This window comes from Garra rufa, chromosome 3 (assembly GCF_049309525.1).
Source record: "Garra rufa chromosome 3, GarRuf1.0, whole genome shotgun sequence".
Taxonomy (NCBI): Eukaryota; Metazoa; Chordata; class Actinopteri; order Cypriniformes; family Cyprinidae; genus Garra; species Garra rufa.
Window position 1 is genome coordinate 17,437,504 of NC_133363.1, and position 21,829 is coordinate 17,459,332.

Genomic DNA, 21,829 nt, shown 5'->3' on the forward strand with positions numbered 1-21,829 from the left:
GAAATGTTGACTACTGTATATATATATATATATATATATATATCATATTTGAGACATACCTCACTGCTGCTAAGCTCAACTTGTTCTCCTTGTTCAATTGGAAGAGCCTCTTGAAACATATCTGCACTGTAATATATCTTGGTTAATTTACAACTGGTCAGAAGTGGGTGGAAATGTAACAGTGGGCTGAAGGAAATGTCTAGTATCTACCTTTCAGAGAAAACCCCAAAGTTCTCTAAAAGAATTAGAGTCCACCATCTCCGAATCTTTGGCATGTCACACTGGAAGAAAAAAAAACTGCTACAACAACATAAAGGTCAATTACTTTAACTGATAATTACTTACAGATGTAAAATCAAAGGGTGCTCCCAAGGTGAGATGTAGACCATACTGAAAAAAAAAGATTATTCTCTCTTTAAAAAAATAATAAAATACAATAATAATAATAATAATAATAATAATAATAATAAATTTCCTTGTTTCTCATTTACAGCAAAAACATTTTTTTTTATTAATTATTCACACCATAATCAGTTTGTTTATTTATTTCAAATTACCATCAGCATGAAGACTCCACAGTCCACACCACCAATCTGTTGGGGCATATCCTAAAAAAAAGGTTAAGGTTGAGGTTAAAACTAAAGATTTAACACTTATCCCAACTTTAGCAGACTTCTTATAACCAACCTTGTTTTTTAGTAGCACCCATGTTCCAGTTGCAATTTTGGCTGTCATCTTACTGCAACAAAAATGCACAAATAATAAACAGATGTGATAATATGATAAATTACATACAGTTTGATGCATCCATGCAAAAATAAGCAGTCAACAGTATTTGGGTCTTTCTTGTAAAAAATTTCACACCATGCAATGTCAGAACATCATGCAAGTAACCATTAAGCAAGCTTATTAAACTCTTGCACGGCACACTCTGAATGGCAAAAGTTGAACACAAACATTGAACAGCAAACCTTGAACAGCAAGCCTGAACTGAGAACCTTCAACTGAGAACCTTGAACATTTTCACTTTTTTATTTTTGCAACCTGAAAGCTTTCACATATCTCCCATCACCCAACCCATATGGATTGGTTGAATCTAGGAAGAACATGTGTCTATCTTTTGGCTTCATGACCTGCAAAAAAATAGTTAGTAGTTCTGAAACATGAAATTATATTTCTGATACAAATGCAATTAATTTTCAGACAGCACTTAAATAGATAGATTACAAATGACATACACACAACATCCAGTGTCCTGGCTTCCAAGCAGGGAAGACAATGCTATCTTTCAGTGCAATGTTATCCTGTAAATAATATATATATATATAAACATTCAGTTGGTTTAAAATAAAATTGGTCACTACTGTGAATGTTCTGTAACTTTGTGTTCTCACTGGAAATGACAAGGATGGATCCAGATTATATGGAGGCAACCAGGTCACCACAACATATGCATTAGCTGTCCACACATCAAATCCCTACAATATAACATACTCATGTTAGACTATTAACAAGTTAGTCAACTATTCCTCTGGTTATTTGAGATTTGCAGCTTTATAAAAATACTTACTCGTTCCTTAGCCACCAATGCAATTACCTCAAGACAGCTGTTTGCAATCTGATTTTTTTTTAAAGAGAACCGTAAAGAGTCACAGACATTTATTATTATTATTAATATTGTATGTTACTTTATATTAACTCACTGTTGCCTCCAACTGCTTATCGAGACCAAGAGTCCAGAAATCTTTCCTTTTCAGAACCACGTTTCCAACTTCAGCAATTGTCTCATCTTGGTTGCCTGTCCCCAAAGCCCATTCAAGCTTACAGAGAAGTAAAAAAGAAAAAAACTATGATTTGGTTTGATTTAGGATTGCCATTGCAACATCAAATAAAACTAAAAACTGTTCACACACCATTGCTGATTGCCTAGGAGTTGGCACACGATCCCAACAAACTCTACTGGCAGACAGGCGTTTGTAATCACACACCATTTCGTTTTCTGCTTTAGTAGTAAAAAATTGAGAATTACATAACAACTTGCATCAGCATATATTAAAACTTATAAAGGTTAACACTTACTACTGGTTGGGACCATCATTGATGTCGGGGTCACGTCCTCCATCTCAATGTCAGTGGGGACTGGCTCGTCTATAGAGATGTCAGAATCTTCTATAACAATACAAAACAGCCAACAAGAGTTATATATGGCAAACCTCATATTTCTTCTAAACACACACACACAGCTTGTGTGAATAAAAAATAAATAAATTTTATATTAAGATATTTTAATTTACCCAGCACAGCCTGTCCATGCTTATTCATCACCAATTTGGATCCAAAAGTCTTCATTAATCTAGTCCTCACTTTTTTGTTCTTGTTTTCGTTATAGTGGTGAATTATGGTCCTCATTTGAAAGAGGTGTGTTGATGGCTGAGACATGTTCAAGAAGTAGTTATTTTTTCTCATCTTTGAGAACAGTTGCTCTGCAACCTGGCTATTTATTTTGCCAGCTAGTTGAGGCACTATAGTGATCTTCCTCAGAGCATCTCTACTATCTTTGGTATTGCTCTCATGAAAACGGTCAGATAATACGTAATGATCAGAAGATCCTGTCAGTGGGTGTCCGTGAGGGTCGCTTGTACTCTTTTTTTCCTCCAGCCAAGGCAAGGACACTTTCAGATTTCCAGATCTGGCAAGTGTAATGTTTTCTTGAGTTGGTTCTGCTAAGCGTCCTTCATACGGACGAATAGGAATGCTTTCTGGTGCCCTTAGATTGGCGTGTGTTGCTAAACCGCGTGCAAAGTCATAAATGATGATGTTTGGCATGTGCTTCCATGAGAAAAGAAGATCAACAAAATCTCGAGGGCTTTCTGCTCGAAGATTGCATTTTAAACTGTAAATTACACCACATGGGCACATGATAACTCCCCAGCCACCTAATATAGGACAAAAAAAAAACAGAATTCAAGATTAAGGATAAGCAAAAAATAAATAAATACATTTTGAACATTCATTCATTATTATGTATTGCCAATATTTTGATTGTATTATCAAAGGTTAGATAAGCTCACCAGAGGCACCCCAGATTTTTTTCAAAGATTTTATCATATGTTTGCCTCGATTTCATCTCATTAGACAATCTGAGAAGGAGGTCACTCCGAGATCCAGTGGAGTCCAGACCACATTCTTTGCATAGTTTCCGAATAACATTAACCTACAAAAAATAATTTTTAATATAGGTGTATATATAAAAAAAAATAGTAGTACTATAAACATTACAAACAAACCTTTTGCTTTTGAAGTTCTTCTTTAAGCCTCTCTTCTGTCACTGTAATTTCTGCAGTGTCTGAGGCAGACTTTGAAGAATGAAGTTTTTCATACTCTGTGTTTAGCACACTGTCAGAGCGACGTGTGTTCTTGCCAATCCAAGGAGCCCAGAAGTGATACGTAGGTTTAACTGCAAATGGATTTTTTGCACCACCTACAACAGCAGAATTAAAAACATGATAAACAAAGAGCTGTGTGCAATATAGTGCATAAACTCTTTGCACATACTTGCAACAAATCCACGACATATCATTTCTTTGGATAGTGCCTCCCAGAATGTTTCTATATTGACATCCCCTCTAAAGTTTTCTGGAGGTTCCTCTATATCACTTACTGAAAAAAAGTGCATTATGGCAAAAACATGTAAAATAAATAAATGAAAAAAATAACTAATTAATTAATTAAAAGAACATGGAAGTGAACATGATTACCAGAAAAATGGAAAACACCCTTTTTGTGTAGATCCATTATCACCACTGGGGGATTGTCACCACGGGTAATACATGAGTATCTGTACTCATGTTCCATAAGAGCCTCAAAATGCAAGTAGGCATGAAGAACTGTGTCTGGTGCCGGAAACTTCAAACCTGTCAAATCTTCCAAAAAAGCAACTGCTCTGCTCTCGGATGTATGCACCTGGAAGTAAAATACAAGTTTTAAGTAACATACATAAACTCATTCACCATAGATTTAAATTAAAAGTTACCTGGAGAAGGCTTCTCAAGGTTAGGCATAAGGGTATGGCAAGGATGTGGTGGTCATCAAAGTTATGTAGGAGGTCTTTCCACTCCTGGTAACGGTAAAACATTCCACACAGTGGGCACTGCTTACAGTAAGTGGCAACATCTAAAAATGTAAACAAGTAACACGTCAGAGGACAATTTAGCTGAATACCACACATGCAGATAAATGAAAAAAACAAATCAAAGCTTCAATTATAGACCAGTTTGTGAGTATTTTAGCCTTCTTTGTAATTAGGATGGGTTCACTGAGTGGAACAACACCTGGACATATTTGACAGACACATTCACCGGACAAAGGATTTTTGGGTAATCCTTGTCTTGTGATGGTGCCCGCACTTCGTCTGGTAGATCAATGGGTATTTTCTTTTGCTGAAGAATATAACATATCATATTATTTAGCCCTTGATCTTTTGGAGGATAAACAGGATTGTCTTCTCTGTAATCCTTCTCAGACTGTTCGTATGGTTCTTTGTGTGGTGATTCTTTCTCTGCTGAAGACTGTTCGAAACAAGTCACGGGTTTGGAAAAGGTGCCACTTTGCAACGTATTTGTGTACACATGAGCGCCGCAATTTGGCACAGGGACAATGCCATGTGTTTAATTTTGCATCATATACCACCATTACACGCCCCAACTGGCTGTAAAAGGAGACACTGGGTTCAAATACCGAAATAAACTTCTTTGTTTCAGGGGTGCCGATTGAAGTTTGAATAGAGAGCGGTATGTCACTGCTGTTGGCAAGCTGCTGCCGAGTAAGGCAAATCATCTTCTTTTCAGTGCTAAACCACTTTGCTCTCACCATCTCAGATAAAATCTCTTCTTTCAGAGAGACTGGTTCTGCAGAGGATGTGCAGTAATTTACAGAGCGGATGTGTTTGCACTGGTATGATGACAGGCCACTCCTTTGTGCAACTCCCATGTTGACCTGACATTCGTGTGATTCACAAATCACCTTATGGTGTTCTCCCCAAGTCTTAAGTTGAACATGCAGAGGAACACTGTGACCCTTGATAACTTTAAGGACTGTAAATATGCCATTTGTCCTGTCAATGCACTGGCTCTCAAGATGGAATGTGGCATTAATGTCCTGTATTGGCTCTTCAGTGTGCTTGCGGTCAATGTGCTTTTTTAAGTTTCTTTTATTAATGAGGATATTGCAAACTGGGCATCTTTTTCCTGATCACAGGGCCCACACGAACCCTTCCGGAGGAGACTGCTTGTGCATTCAGTTGTGTAGTGGTTGGAGATAGTGTGGTCGGAGATGGCGTGATCAATGTTGTAGTAGTTGGAGATGGTGTTGTCAGCACTGCACTGGTTGGAGATGGTGTCTCTCTCTCTGCTGGTGTGATCAATGCTGCAGTAGCTGGAGATGAAATTTCAGCTGAAGTTGGAGGTCTTATGTTTTTGCAAACCTGTACATGAGTTTCAAAATCTCTTCTCCTTAAAATTGTTGTTTTACAGTATGGACAGTGGTGATGCAGTGCTGGTCTACATCCTAGTCCACATCTGTGTATAGTAAAGCCTAAAATAAATAAGTATATGGTAAACTATTAACTATTATGAATGTATGTATGTATGTATGTATATATATATATATATATATATATATATATATTTATTTATTTATTTATTTTTTAAATAGTCATACCTCCACAGACAACTGCCTTGGTAAAGTGGCTTTGAAGATGGGTTTTCAATTTGACCAGTTTAGTTGGCTTAAACAGACTGGCTGCGCAAAAAGGGCAGTGATAATTGCTGCAACACTTGTTGCACTGCTGCAGCTCAGGTAATGCGTCACCATTTTGAATAGTTATATGTGTCTATAAGAAATTAAAGCACCACACAATTATCTGACAAATAGGATTAATATTACTAAACTAAAAAGGTAACATTAACTCACAAACAATGCATAAAACAGAGGAAACTAGAACAACCTGTTTATATTTATGAATAATTAGCGTCTTTAAAACTTCACCGCAATGCCCATTTACAACACGCGATCCACAAATTAATCAAAACATCCGCAAAAAAAGTTCTACAGCTTAAAAATTACAACAAATTGAAGATTCCATAGGATAATAAAGCCAATCACAAAATAAGTATAAACACTTAACCTAATAAATACGATAATTATTCACCATGACAGCAAAAACATTAGCGACTACTCACCGTCATCTCCGCCATGCTTATATGTTGTTAATAGCTCCGCCCATGGGCGACATTGGGGGGGGCAAGGGGGGGCAGTTGCCCCCCCTGTGGTTAGTCATGGAATCCTCGACAGCCCCGCTGCAACTGCTTTAGCCAAGCTTAGGCTCGGTTGTACTTGGGAACTAGACGGTGCTATGTAACCCTCAAACGAAAGCAAAGCAATTGAAGATCTGGCAAACTATCCAACGTGTTTTTGCAGCGTTGAGCAATGTAGCCAATCACAGACATATCTGTTGTTTCCGAACAATTAGAAACACTTGTCAGAATTCACTCACTGCTGAAAGCGCCTGATCGGTTTTTATTAAGTGCCGTTTTGTGCGCTCGTGAATCATCTTATGAGTGTAGACGCGATGTAAATAAAATATTAATTGTGTAGTTTAGAGCTCTTTATTAATTATAAGGGAATTTTGTGAGATCTCTATGAATTTTTAGTGATAATAAGGGGAGCGTGCTTTGCACTTTCCAGGCTATAATCCATTTAGAATTTGTATGAAACTTTCGTTTTTCGGCACATGTAAGCTGATGTGTTTTGGGAGTGACATTTGCATATTTACGCTGGGTTTATTCTCGAAATAACGGTGAAGCAATAGACGGGATAAAAATATATTTTCCCCTTCTCCCAAAACAACTTACTGTTTCAGCTATAAAATAGTTCAGTTTTGTATGTAATGGTAAAATGTTTATATTTAGTTTCGTTTTTTATTTAGCTAATTTAGAAAAACGCTTGGAGCATTTTTTATTCGTTAAAAATATATATATTACCGAACAGCGCCCAGCGGAAGACTGATCATAGTCTGTTTGATCAGTTTGCCTTCTCAAATCATCACGACTTGCCTAAAATGAAATCTATAGATATAAAACAGTTCAAGTATAAAACAATGGTAGTTTAAACGTTACAGATACATGTGAGCTATATGCGCATAGTTTGTGCAGAAAGTGGAAGCTAAAGCTTGCAGGACATCGAGGCACCAGCGCAATCACTTGCATTTTTTTCATTGGAAGCAATTTAAAATTATCCGTCATTTTTGCTCACAAAGTACGGGTAATACATCGAAAAAAACGTTACAGCATTTTTATAAAATAAAGAAAACAAAAATTATGTGCTTTCTGCCGTCTGGTTCTTGAACAGGAGTGCTTAACAAAATGAAGCGAAATGCATGCCTCACAGACATAATAAATACTTTTATAGAAAGCTTTAAATTATTACTTAACGAAATAAAACAAATCAAAAGCACAAACTCTTTCATGTAATCCGTAAAGATGAATTTCTCTCTGAAGGCGCGTCCAAAAAGGAGATTGCGACACTGACTCAGAATACACAAATTAATTAATAAATAATTCATTTATGTCCTTACTCTTTCCTCGACACATTCATTGTTATTTATTTTTGCCGGTGCTTGGGGTGAGTTTTAGCCTATTGTGTGCGCTTGAACGCGGATTCAGCTGCGCTAAAGCACACTAAACGGTGTCTGAGTCGGTCTCAAAAGTGAAAGCGAAAGTGAAGTTTCGTGTTGTTTCCACCAGCGCGGCATTTTTTTTCTTCACCATAATTGATGGTTGTCTAAATTATGAAAATAAGGAGAAGCCTAAAACAGGCCCGATGCCGGCCCGGGTCTGAACTATGACGTGAAAATTGGCCCGAAGCCGTAGCCCTGGGGTGTAAAAAAAAGTCAGGGCCCATCGGCCCGGGCTGAAGTGCAGCGCTTTAATTGACTGCTTTGATGTGCTGCAATACCGTAGGGCACTGTTTTAATGCTTACATCTGATTTTTTTTCTTGCCCCCCCTGACTCAAGAGTCAAATGTCGCCCATGGCTCCGCCCCTCACATCCGGTTCTATGGCTGGGGTTCTGTGACTGGGGTTCTGAAACTGGTGCTGCTGCGGGTCTGCAGTTGGATATACCTCAAAAATACTGACTCTGTCACGAGAGAAAGGGGAGGTCTGGGTCCAGATGCAGGTAAGTAAAGATTTTAATGAAAATAACAAAACAAACAAAGCAAAGGCCAACATGGCACAAAACTAATAGACTTTAAACACAAAAACTGAACAAAACAAGAAACACGATCAAGAGCACGGGTCAGGATAATCAAGAACACAGAGACAGACATCCAGAGACATCAGACAATGCAGCCAGAATGAGTAGTGGGAAATGAGAGTTCTTATAGACCAGATAATTGTGAGCAGGTGTGAGTGTAATCAGTGCTAATGACAAGACAGGAGTGTACAATTAGGTTAAGTGCAGTGGAGGGAAGGGAAAACAGCGACCTCAGGTGGCTGAGGGAAACCCCACAGCCCAGATCATGACACTACCCCCTCCCCACGGAACGGCTCCCAGACGTTCCACAAGTCTGGAGGGTGGAGGAACGGGGGAAGGCAAATCAGGGGGAGGGACGGCGGGCCAGGCCCGTGTAGCGCAGTCACCGCCGCGTCAGGAACAGAGAGCGCGGTTGCCTCCGCGTCCAGAACAGAGATAGCGGTTGCCTCCGCGTCCAGAACAGAGAGAGCGGTCACGGCCGCGTCCGGAACAGAGAGAGCGGTCACGGCCGCGTCCGGAACAGAGAGAGCGGTCACGGCCGCGTCCGGAACAGAGAGAGCGGTCACGGCCGCGTCCGGAACAGAGAGAGCGGTCACCGCCGCGTCCGGAACAGAGAGAGCGGTCACGGCCGCGTCCGGAACAGAGAGAGCGGTCACGGCCGCGTCCGGAACAGAGAGAGCGGTCACGGCCGCGTCCGGAACAGAGAGAGCGGTCACGGCCGCGTCCGGAACAGAGAGAGCGGTCACCGCCGCGTCCGGAACAGTGATAGCGGTCACAGCCGCGTCCGGAACAGAGAGAGCGGTCACCGCCGCGTCCGGAACAGAGAGAGCGGTCACCGCCGCGTCCGGAACAGAGAGAGCGGTCACAGCCGCGTCCGGAACAGAGAGAGCGGTCACCGCCGCGTCCGGAACAGAGAGAGCGGTCACGGCCGCGTCCGGAACAGAGAGAGCGGTCACCGCCGCGTCCGGAACAGAGAGAGCGGTCACGGCCGCGTCCGGAACAGAGAGAGCGGTCACCGCCGCGTCCGGAACAGTGATAGCGGTCACAGCCGCGTCCGGAACAGAGAGAGCGGTCACCGCCGCGTCCGGAACAGAGAGAGCGGTCACCGCCGCGTCCGGAACAGAGAGAGCGGTCACAGCCGCGTCCGGAACAGAGAGAGCGGTCACCGCCGCGTCCGGAACAGAGAGAGCGGTCACCGCCGCGTCCGGAACAGGGAGAGCGGTCACCGCCGCGTCCGGTACAGAGAGAGCGGTCACCGCTGCGTCAGGAGCAGACAGCGCGGTCACCGCCGCGTCCGGAACAGAGAGAGCGGTCACCGCCGCGTCCGGAACAGAGAGAGCGGTCACCGCCGCGTCCGGAACAGCGAGAGCGGTCACCGCCGCGTCCGGTACAGAGAGAGCGGTCACCGCCGCGTCAGGAGCAGAGAGCGCGGTCACCGCCGCGTCCGGAACAGAGAGAGCGGTCACCGCCGCGTCCGGAACAGAGAGAGCGGTCACCGCCGCGTCAGGAACAGAGAGAGCGGTCACCGCCGCGTCAGGAACAGCGAGAGCGGTCACCGCCGGGTCCGGAACAGCGAGAGCGGTAATCGCCACGTCCGGTACAGAGAGAGCGGTCACCGCCGCGTCCGGAACAGAGAGAGCGGTCACCGCCGCGTCCGGAACAGCGAGAGCGGTCACCGCCGCGTCCGGAACAGCGAGAGCGGTCACCGCCGCGTCCGGAACAGCGAGAGCGGTCACCGCCGCGTCCGGAACAGAGAGAGCGGTCACCGCCGCGTCAGGAACAGCGAGAGCGGTCACCGCCGCGTCAAGAACAGAGAGAGCGGTCACCGCCGCGTCCGGAACAGAGAGAGCGGTCACCGCCGCGTCAGGAACAGCGAGAGCGGTCACCGCCGCGTCAGGAACAGAGAGAGCGGTCACCGCCGCGTCCGGAACAGCGAGAGCGGTCACCGCCGCGTCAGGAACAGCGAGAGCGGTCACCGCCGCGTCAGGAACAGAGAGAGCGGTCACCGCCGCGTCCGGAACAGAGAGAGCGGTCACCGCCGCGTCCGGAACAGAGAGAGCGGTCACCGCCGCGTCCGGAACAGAGAGAGCGGTCACCGCCGCGTCCGGAACAGCGAGAGCGGTCACCGCCGCGTCAGGAACAGAGAGAGCGGTCACCGCCGCGTCCGGAACAGAGAGAGCGGTCACCGCCGCGTCAGGAACAGCGAGAGCGGTCACCGCCGCGTCCGGAACAGCGAGAGCGGTCACCGCCGCGTCCGGAACAGCGAGAGCGGTCACCGCCGCGTCCGGAACAGCGAGAGCGGTCACCGCCGCGTCAGGAACAGCGAGAGAGGTCACCGCCGCGTCCGGAACAGCGGTATCCACCCCCTCCGCAAAGCAGGGGCGCTTCCGCACAGCCTCGGCACTGCGGGTGTCCATCGCCGCCAGGCAGGCGTAGATGAATTCGAACCTCTTGGCCGACGCCGCCTCGAACGACATCCCCGCCGTGCCGGGAACAGAGCTGGTGGTCGCTGCCCCCAGGCGGGGGAACGCCGCCTCCTCAAAAAAAAAATTCCTCCCTGCTGGACCCATTAGTGCTGGCTGCATTCTGTCACGAGAGAAATGGGAGGTCTGGGTCCAGATGCAGGTAAGTAAAGATTTTAATGAAAATAACAAAACAAACAAACAAAGGCCAACACGGCACAAAACTAATAGACTTTAAACACAAAAACTGAACAAAACAAGAAACACGATCAAGAGCACGGGTCAGGATAATCAAGAACACAGAGACAGACATCCAGAGACATCAGACAATGCAGCCAGAATGAGTAGTGGGAAATGAGAGTTCTTATAGACCAGATAATTGTGAGCAGGTGTGAGTGTAATCAGTGCTAATGACAAGACAGGAGTGTACAATTAGGTTAAGTGCAGTGGAGGGAAGGGAAAACAGCGACCTCAGGTGGCTGAGGGAAACCCCACAGCCCAGATCATGACAGACACGTACTTGGCTTGTTTGGAATTTACAGTATTTTTAAACAGTTATGCTTTAACCTCCATTATTTGAAAGGCCTTACTAAAAACAGCACTTAGAGAAATAAATAAAATAAACAAAACTAAAACAAACCCAAATTATTAATTGTCAGCTTTATGCAGAAATGTATCAATGATCAGACTGGCTTTATTTCTGCTTTCAGAGTCTAAAGTATTGTGGACACAGCACACTGTATGTGAAGATGATGACTGTACACTTCCAGCAGACCCAGCGTTCAAAGAAAGGGAGGTATGATCATTTTTTGGGATCATTTTGTGATTACGACTGACTGACAAGTACATATGCACAAGATTATCTTTATAACACATGTAGGGTTTGATGGGGCAAGTTAGGACACTGTATATAGCTCTATTTAGACATTTTTATTATTATTGTCTTTTTTAATCATTTATATATGTAATGATCATACTAAAATAAACAGGTAAAAGATATTCTTCTGTCATCCGAATTAAATCTAACTTAATAGAAAATATGAGTACATCAACAAGATGTTTGTTTTCTCTATTATAGGTAGAGCCATTAAAATTGGAGATAACCACTGCATTTTTAAAGAATCTACAGTATAAATAACAAAAAATAAACGACCCAGTTCTTTCTTAGTCATTTAGACAATAAATGCAGCCATAATCAAAGAAGGCTACTGTTTCAAGGTAAGGTAAACGTTATTGTCCCTCGCAGGGAAATTTGTCCCGAGCTGCAATCAATTGACAGACAAACAAAGCACACCAATAACAATACAAATAACACAACAATAAATAGATAAATCCATAACCCCAATAAAAAGAAAGAAATAAAAATAAAATTGTACAGCTCCGTACTACAATTATTTAACCACTTTATAGACACATTGATGAATGAATTTTTAAATCTATTCATTCTACAATAAGGAACTCTAAACCTCCTCCCGGAAGGCAACAACTCATATTCTGTGTACAAAATGTGTGTTGAATCACAAACAATCTTATTAGCTTGTCTTAGAGTAGCCTTTTCATAGTCTGCAGTGATGTCTGTTCTTTAACAATATTCAAAGTGAAAATAGAGACCGAATTTTTGAAGCATGATACAGTTATAGACGACTACAAAACTTAATATATAGCCCACATATTAATAACAGCCTAAATATGTTCTATAGCCTAATTTGCACGCATTGTGGGTTCGCTCTCTAAACATGGGGTATTAAAATTGTATTTGAATGCGCGTGTTACTTTCGGTTTCGTTTTTAACGATCGCGCGAAACTCTCAGCAGTGCATAGCGTCCATTCTACAATACAATAGATTACTTTAACCTTGTTTTGAAAGTGACAGGACACAAACGGGATTTTGAAAAGCGTGTCCCCACAGTGGAATTGTGCCTATGCGTGAGCGGTCCTCTGCAGCTGAGTTATCATTTGATTTGAATGTGTGCCGCCTTGTACAGTAGCCTATATTAAGACTGAGGGGGCAGAATTGTATTTGACAGAATGTGCGTGCTCTAACACGAAATATAGATTGTGTGGACCTTTTAACTGTCCACAGTAAAACATGGTCATATCACACACACACCTAATTGCAATACAGTTTGTGCGGATCCGGAACAGAGGATAGTTGAGAGAAAAAAACAGCCAGTTCCTAGTTCAGCGGAGCGCAGTGTCAGTGACAGGGAGTGATTGATGGCTAATATCTCAAAAGTTAATTAAAGGGAATAATATAAAAACTAAGTTTAAATGGTTATGTAATGTTGGAGAGAAAGGCAAACCTGTCACACTGCAGCTCACAGCAGTCTGTGCAGTAGTTAGGCTAGCGAAAGTTTTGTAAACAAATGAAACCAATTAAATGCCATTTATCGCAACTCTCTGCGATACCAATATGGCATAGACTGTTATCGCGATGACGATATTTCTTTGATATATCGTGTAGCCCTAGTACAAATGTTAAATAGTTTTATGCATAGGTTTGCCTCTAGTTTATGGTTTTGTGTTACTTGACTGCAGTACAGTTTATTGGTCCTTAAAGAAATAAATCTCACTGAGTTAAATGTAAACCTTGAAATTAGTTTTCTCTTCTTATTTTAGTCAACCCAATATTTTAAAACAAATGCCAAAGCTGAATGCAATCATTACACACGACTAGCAGTAATAAAGCCAAATTAAGCAAAGCAGCCCTGAGAAAAACAGAAAAAAAACTACTCAGTACATGCATAAAATTCCTTGATACCAAACTAAAAAATAATAATCATTTTTAGAAATATAAAACTGATAAATACAAATAAATTGTCACGAAGGAGGTCTAGAGACTGCGGATCCATTCGCAGCATTTATTAGAGACAAAACAAACACACAGGGGCAGGCAGAAATCGTAGTCAAAAAACATGCATACAGGTCAGGGCTGGCAGCGAGAATCAAACACGGGAGGGAGTCCAGGAATCAAACACACGGGAAAACAAACACGGGAAGAAACGCTCGGAATTACGACCATGAGGAACGATAAGACTTCGCCAAGAGCTGTGTGTGTGAGTGGCATATAAGCTGTCCGTTTGATGAGCTGCAGGTGTGTGTGTGTGTGTGTGTGTGTGTGTGTGTGTGTGTGTGTGTGAATGAGCTGCAGGTGTGAGCAGTGATCAGTGCAGTGAGAAACAGGGAGCAGGTGAATGCAGTTATTAGTGCAGTGGCTTGTGGGGAATGAAGTCCATGATGTGTAGTGCAAGAGTTAATGACAGGACGACTCGATTCGTGACATAAATAAACAGTAGGACAAATACAATATAAAAATTATACAAATGAAATAAACTTTAAGTTTACCAGGTTCAGTAATTCATACAGTAAAGACTATACACTACAGTATTGTATTGTTAAATTTGATTGTTCAATTTCTGTATACACTATATAAGCATAAAAACAGTAAGTAATATTGCTTTAAATTGTTTTTTTTAACTGTTTTCCATATAATTTAAATTTGTTTATATTTTTATTTTTCGAAACAAAAAATAAATTAGGGATTAAATTTTCCCTAATTTACAGAAGACACCACCTAAAATGTCATTCAGTGTAACAATCTTCTCAGGCATATTTACAACAAAAAACTACTTATGACAAATTAAAAGACAAATTCCTTTTTTTTCACCCCAAATACTAATTAAGTTGGCTTGGGAAAGCCAACTTACTGAAATCCTATTTAACTTATTATGTTGGCTTGGAGAAGCCAACATATTGTTATGCTATTTAAACTTATTATTATTATGTTGGCTTGGAGAAGCCAACATATTGTTATGCTATTTAAACTTATTATTATTATTATTATGTTGGCTTGGAGAGCCAACATACTGTTATGCTATTTAAACTTATTATTATTATTATTATGTTGGCTTGGAGAAGCCAACATATTGTTATGCTATTTAAACTTATTATTATTATTATTATGTTGGCTTGGAGAAGCCAACATATTGTTATGCTATTTAAACTTATTATTATGTTGGCTTGGAGAGCCAACATACTGTTATGCTATTTAAACTTATTATGTTGGCTTGGAGAAGCCAACATATTGTTATGCTATTTAAACTTATTATTATTATGTTGGCTTGGAGAAGCCAACATATTGTTATGCTATTTAAACTTATTATTATTATTATTATGTTGGCTTGGAGAGCCAACATACTGTTATGCTATTTAAACTTATTATTATTATTATTATTATTATTATGTTGGCTTGGAGAAGCCAACATATTGTTATGCTATTTAAACTTATTATTATTATTATTATTATGTTGGCTTGGAGAAGCCAACATATTGTTATGCTATTTAAACTTATTATTATGTTGGCTTGGAGAGCCAACATACTGTTATGCTATTTAAACTTATTATTATGTTGGCTTGGAGAGCCAACATACTGTTATGCTATTTAAACTTATTATGTTGGCTTGGAGAGCCAACATACTGTTATGCTATTTAAACTTATTATTATTATGTTGGCTTGGAGAGCCAACATACTGTTATGCTATTTAAACTTATTATTATTATGTTGGCTTGGAGAGCCAACATACTGTTATGCTATTTAAACTTATTATGTTGGCTTGGAGAAGCCAACATATTGTTATGCTATTTAAACTTATTATGTTGGCTTGGAGAAGCCAACATATTGTTATGCTATTTAAACTTATTATTATTATGTTGGCTTGGAGAGCCAACATACTGTTATGCTATTTAAACTTATTATTATTATTATGTTGGCTTGGAGAGCCAACATACTGTTATGCTATTTAAACTTATTATTATGTTGGCTTGGAGAAGCCAACATATTGTTATGCTATTTAAACTTATTATTATTATTATTATTATGTTGGCTTGGAGAAGCCAACATATTGTTATGCTATTTAAACTTATTATGTTGGCTTGGAGAGCCAACATACTGTTATGCTATTTAAACGTATTATTATTATGTTGGCTTGGAGAGCCAACATACTGTTATGCTATTTAAACTTATTATGTTGGCTTGGAGAAGCCAACATATTGTTATGCTATTTAAACTTATTATTATTATTATTATGTTGGCTTGGAGAGCCAACATACTGTTATGCTATTTAAACTTATTATGTTGGCTTGGAGAGCCAACATACTGTTATGCTATTTAAACTTATTATGTTGGCTTGGAGAAGCCAACATATTGTTATGCTATTTAAACTTATTATTATGTTGGCTTGGAGAAGCCAACATATTGTTATGCTATTTAAACTTATTATTATTATTATGTTGGCTTGGAGAAGCCAACATATTGTTATGCTATTTAAACTTATTATTATGTTGGCTTGGAGAAGCCAACATATTGTTATGCTATTTAAACTTATTATGTTGGCTTGGAGAGCCAACATACTGTTATGCTATTTAAACTTATTATGTTGGCTTGGAGAGCCAACATACTGTTATGCTATTTAAACTTATTATTATTATTATGTTGGCTTGGAGAGCCAACATACTGTTATGCTATTTAAACTTATTATGTTGGCTTGGAGAGCCAACATACTGTTATGCTATTTAAACTTATTATTATTATTATTATGTTGGCTTGGAGAAGCCAACATATTGTTATGCTATTTAAACTTATTATGTTGGCTTGGAGAAGCCAACATATTGTTATGCTATTTAAACTTATTATTATTATTATTATTATTATTATGTTGGCTTGGAGAAGCCAACATATTGTTATGCTATTTAAACTTATTATTATTATGTTGGCTTGGAGAAGCCAACATATTGTTATGCTATTTAAACTTATTATTATTATTATGTTGGCTTGGAGAAGCCAACATATTGTTATGCTATTTAAACTTATTATTATTATTATTATTATGTTGGCTTGGAGAAGCCAACATATTGTTATGCTATTTAAACTTATTATTATGTTGGCTTGGAGAGCCAACATACTGTTATGCTATTTAAACTTATTATTATTATTATTATTATATGTTATTATTCTTATGGTACACGAATTTACAAACGCTACTCCTCCTAGGGCTTGAATGCCACAAGCCCCAAACTTGGCAGATACCTGGGTCCTGCTCTGAAGTTAGTTGCTATATCTTTTTAGACTGATCAGACTTACAGTTGATTTATTATTAATTTTTGAATATGACACATTTCCCAATGAATTACATGGGCTGAGAAAAAATGCGCCCTCTAACAGTAATACCTCTCGACTGAAGAGGCGGGACTCAAACCTCTCACTTACAGTCACTCTGAAATCGGTGGAAATACAAATAAATATCGCCTTAAAAATTTAATTATTACAGCGATTTAACTCTAAATAAATACCCATTAGAACATATCAACAGTTAAATTCAGTGGTTTTATAGTTCTTGTAAAAGAAAAGCTCGCACCCTTCAGCGCTTATACAAGCCGTCAGCACTACTCTCTCTGTGCATGTGCTCACAAACAACATAAATTGCACGAATTAGAACGCCTTTAAAATAAATATATTTCAGCGATTTGTTTGTAAATACTCATTAGAACACATCAACAAATCAGCCTTTTGTGATCTGTTTTATTTCAAAGTTAAAGCACTGTCTTCAGCAAATGTGTTACACAGACGAGCTTTCACGGCTCGGAGCTAACTTACCCGACTGAGAATAATACATGACTGAACGTCTTTTAAAAGCATTTAAATAAAAACACTCCAGCGATCCAACACAATAAATATACAAGAATATTTTAAAGAACTACATTAGCTGCAAATGAGCTATTCAATAGGTTTCACTAACGATCATGTTACCGAGCTGTGACCTATACTTTCACTTTGACTTCGGTGGAAAATGCATATAAATAACGCCTTTAAAATTACAATATTCCAGCCATTTAATTGTAAATACCCATTAGAACACATCAAGACCTGAATTCAGCTGTTTGAGTGAATTTATTGAAACCCCTAAGCATTTCCTTCACCGCGTACAGATTGCTTTCAACGAGTATACATGGAGACGAACGACATAATTTGCACGAATTTGACCGCCTTTAAAATTACAATATTGCAGCGATTTAATTCAGTCCACCCATTAGAAAATATCAACAGCTAAATGCAGTTGTTTGTGAGCATTTTGTTTTCATACAGAGAGCGCTGCGTTCAGCTGTGTGTTAGACATGAGCTCCGAGATGTCCGACTGACAATTATACATGACTGCACGTCTTTTAAAGGCATTTAAATACAAACACTCCAGCGATTGCACACAATAAATATAGAAGAATATTTTAAAGACCTACATTGGGTGCAAATGACTTTTTTCATAGGCTTAACTAACATTGGATGCACTGCTCAGTCTTCGTCTGCATCATCAAACACATCATTTGCACGTCTTTTAAAGGTATTTAAATACAAACACTCCAGCGATTAAACACAATAATAGTAGAGTAATATAATACACAGCTTAAATGCTTGCTTATTTCTGCTTTTAGGCTCAACCGCACAGCAACGCGTCGTGGGTTTCAAGCATGCGCTGCAAACTTGTTGTATGGCAAGCCGTTTTAACGTAAAATCCACACAAGATCCTCTATGTTTTAGCCTAAAATATACTAAGCATTTCTTGTCGTACTGCCATTTTTACTAGCAACAATTCAATCAGAGAGCTCTAAGTGTTCTGGGCTGGCCCTTTTGCCCCAAGGCTGCCCAATTTGGCTCTCCAAGCCAACATTTAAAGTTTGTCATCGAACTTTAGCTTCTAGTTATTATTAAACTTCTTCTGAGACTAAAATTCTATACGCTACTCCTCCTAGAGCTTTAAGGCTACAAGCCCCAAACTCGGCAGAGCCCTGGGCCCTGACCCCGAGATTGTTGCTATATCTTTTTAGACTGATCAGACTTACAGTTGATTTATTATTAATTTTTTTACATTAAAAATTCCTAAAATTTCGCCCTCTAATGGAGCAATATTCCAGTATGGCAAGCTGTTTTAACCTAAAATCCACACATGATCCTCTATGGCAAGCTGTTTTAGCCTAAAATATACTAAGCATTTCTTGTCGTACTGCCATTTTTACTAGCAACAATTCAATTAGAGAGCTCTAAGTGTTCTGGGCTGGCCCTTTTGCCCCAAGGCTGCCCGGTTTGGCTCTCCAAGCCAACATTTAAAGTTTGTCATCGAACTTTAGCTTCTAGTTATTATTATTATTCCTATATAAAATTTCTGACTGCTACTCCTCCTAGAGCTTTAACTCTACAAACTCCAAACTCAGCCCAGATCTTCAGACTGGTCAGACTCGATATGCTATATCTTTTCTAACTGATCGGACTTACGGTTTTCCTAAAAATCCCGATTAAACCTGGGAAAAAAATCTCATTGACTTACATTGATGGAATGTTCAACTCCAACTGTCAAAATTCAAATTTAAACTGCCAGAATCCTTTGAGACTCAATCAAGCTTCCCTTCTATGTACTATATTTCTAATCCATTCAAACTCATTCAAACTCATCTATCTTTCTAAGTCATGCTAACAATATGCTAATCATGCTAAAATCATGTTAGTGACTTGCTAGTCATCCTAAAATCATGCTAGTAACTTGCTAGTCATGCTAGAATCATGCTAGTGACTTGCTAGTCATGCTAAAATCATGCTAGAGACTTGCTAGTCATACTAGAATCATGCTAGTGACTTGCTAGTCTTGCTAAAATCATGCTAGTGACTTGCTAGTCATGCTAAAATCATGTTAGTGACATGCTAACGACTTGCTAGTCATGTTAAAATCATGCTAGTGACTTGCTAGTCATGTTAAAATCATGCTAGTGACATGCTAGTCATGCTAAAATCATGCTAGTAACTTGCTAGTCATGCTAGAATCATGCTAGTGACTTGCTAGTCATGCTAGGATCATGCTTGTAACTTGTTAGTCATGCTAAAATCATGCTAACGACTTGCTAGTCATGCTGAAATCTTGCTAGCGACTTGCTAGTCATGCTAAAATCATGCTAGCGACTTGCTAGTCATGCTAAAATCTTGCTAGCGACTTGCTAGTCATGCTAAAATCATGCTAGCGACTTGCTAGTCATGCTAAAATCTTGCTAGCGACTTGCTAGTCATGCTAAATTCATGCTAGCGACTTGCTAGTCATGTTAAAATCATGCTAGCGACTTGCTAGTCATGCTAAATTCATGCTAGCAACTAGCTAATCATGCCAGCAACATGCTAGAAACATGCTAGTAACCACCCTGGGTACCCTAGCAACCGCATAGCAACACCTTAGCAACCACCCTAGGTACCTTAGCAACCGCATAGCAACACCTTAGAAACCACCCCGGGTACCCTAGCAACCGCATAGCAACACCTTAGCAACCACCATGGGTACCTTAGCAACCACATAGCAACACCCTAGCAACCACCCCGGGTACCTTAGCAACCGCATAGCAACACCTTAGCAACCACCCTAGGTACCTTAGCAACCACATAGCAACACCTTAGCAACCACCCTAGGTACCTTAGCAACCACATAGCAACACCTTAGCAACCACCCCGGGTACCATAGCAACTGCATAGCAACACCTTAGCAACCACTCCGGGTACCCTAGCAACCGCATAGCAACACCTTAGCAACCACCCCAGGTACCCTAGCAACCGCATAGCAACACCTTAGCAACCACATAGCAACACCTTAGCAACCACCCCAGTTACCATGGAAACTGCATAGCAACACCTTAGCAACCACCATGGGTACCCTAGCAACCGCATAGCAACACCTCAGCAACCACCATGGGTACCCTAGCAACCGCATAGCAACACCCTAGCAACAACCCCAGGTACATTAGCAACCGCATAGCAACACCCTAGCAACCACCCTGGGTACCTTAGCAACTGGTTAGTCATTCTAGCAAACATGCTAGTCATGCTAGATACATGTTAGAAGCATACTAGCGACTTGCTTTTAAACTTTCAAAACTTTATACTTTTAAACTTTTTAAACTTCTTTAAACTTTTAAAACTTCTTTAAACTTTTTAAACTTTAAACTTCTTTAAACTTCTTTAAACTTTTTAAACTAATTTAAACCTTTTTTTTTTACTTCTTTAAACTTTATTAAACTTTTCAAACTTTTTTTATCTATCTATCTATCTATCTATCTATCTATCTATCTATCTATCTATCTGTTCAATCTTCAAGCTTTAAAACTGCTGAAAACTTCAAACTATTTCAGACTGAAAGTCAAACTTTTAAAACTTTTACAAACTTTAAAAACTATTTTAAACTATCTGGTCAGACTTTCTCAAGCCAACTTCAAAGTTTGTCTTGACGAACTTTTTTATCTAGTTATGTTGGCTTGGAGAGCCAACATACTGTTATGCTATTTAAACTTATTATGTTGGCTTGGAGAGAAATACAAATAAATATCGCCTTAAAAATTTAATTATTACAGCGATTTAACTCTAAATACCCATTAGAACATATCAACAGCAAAATTCAGTGGTTTGTGAGTAGTTCTTGTAAAAGAAAAGCTCGCACCCTTCAGCGCTTATACAAGCCGCCAGCACGCACTCTCTCTGTATGTGCTCATAAACAACATAAATTGCACGAATTAGAACGCCTTTAAAATAAATATATTTCAGCGATTTATTTGTAAATACCCATTAGAACACATCAACAAATCAGCCTTTTGTGATCTGTTTTATTTCAAAGTTAAAGCACTGTCTTCAGCAAATATACAGACGAGCTTTCACGGCTCGGAGCTAACTTACCCGACTGAGAATTATGACTGCACGTCTTTTAAAAGCATTTACATAAAAACACTCCAGCGATCCAACACAATAAATATACAAGAATATTTTAAAGAACTACATTAGCTGCAAATGAGCTTTTCAATAGGTTACACTAACGAACATCCGAGCTGTGACTTACTTTCACTTTGAACTCGGTGGAAAATGCATATAAATAATGCCTTTAAAATTACAATATTCCAGCCATTTAATTGTAAATACCCATTAGAACACATCAAGACCTGAATTCAGCTGTTTGAGCGAATTTATTGAAACCCCTAAGCATTTCC

The 21,829-nt window shown here is 39.9% G+C and overlaps 1 long non-coding RNA gene across 1 annotated transcript in view; it reads left to right on the top strand.

Annotated features, from left to right (window-relative positions):
- Window positions 1-21,829, top strand: part of LOC141330972 (uncharacterized) — an 80,687-nt gene that overhangs the window by 14,505 nt on the left and 44,353 nt on the right. The window contains exons 5-6 of the long non-coding RNA XR_012355216.1: window positions 8,073-8,234; window positions 11,485-11,570. This is a non-coding gene — a long non-coding RNA (uncharacterized lncRNA). The remainder of the gene's footprint in view (window positions 1-8,072; window positions 8,235-11,484; window positions 11,571-21,829) is intronic.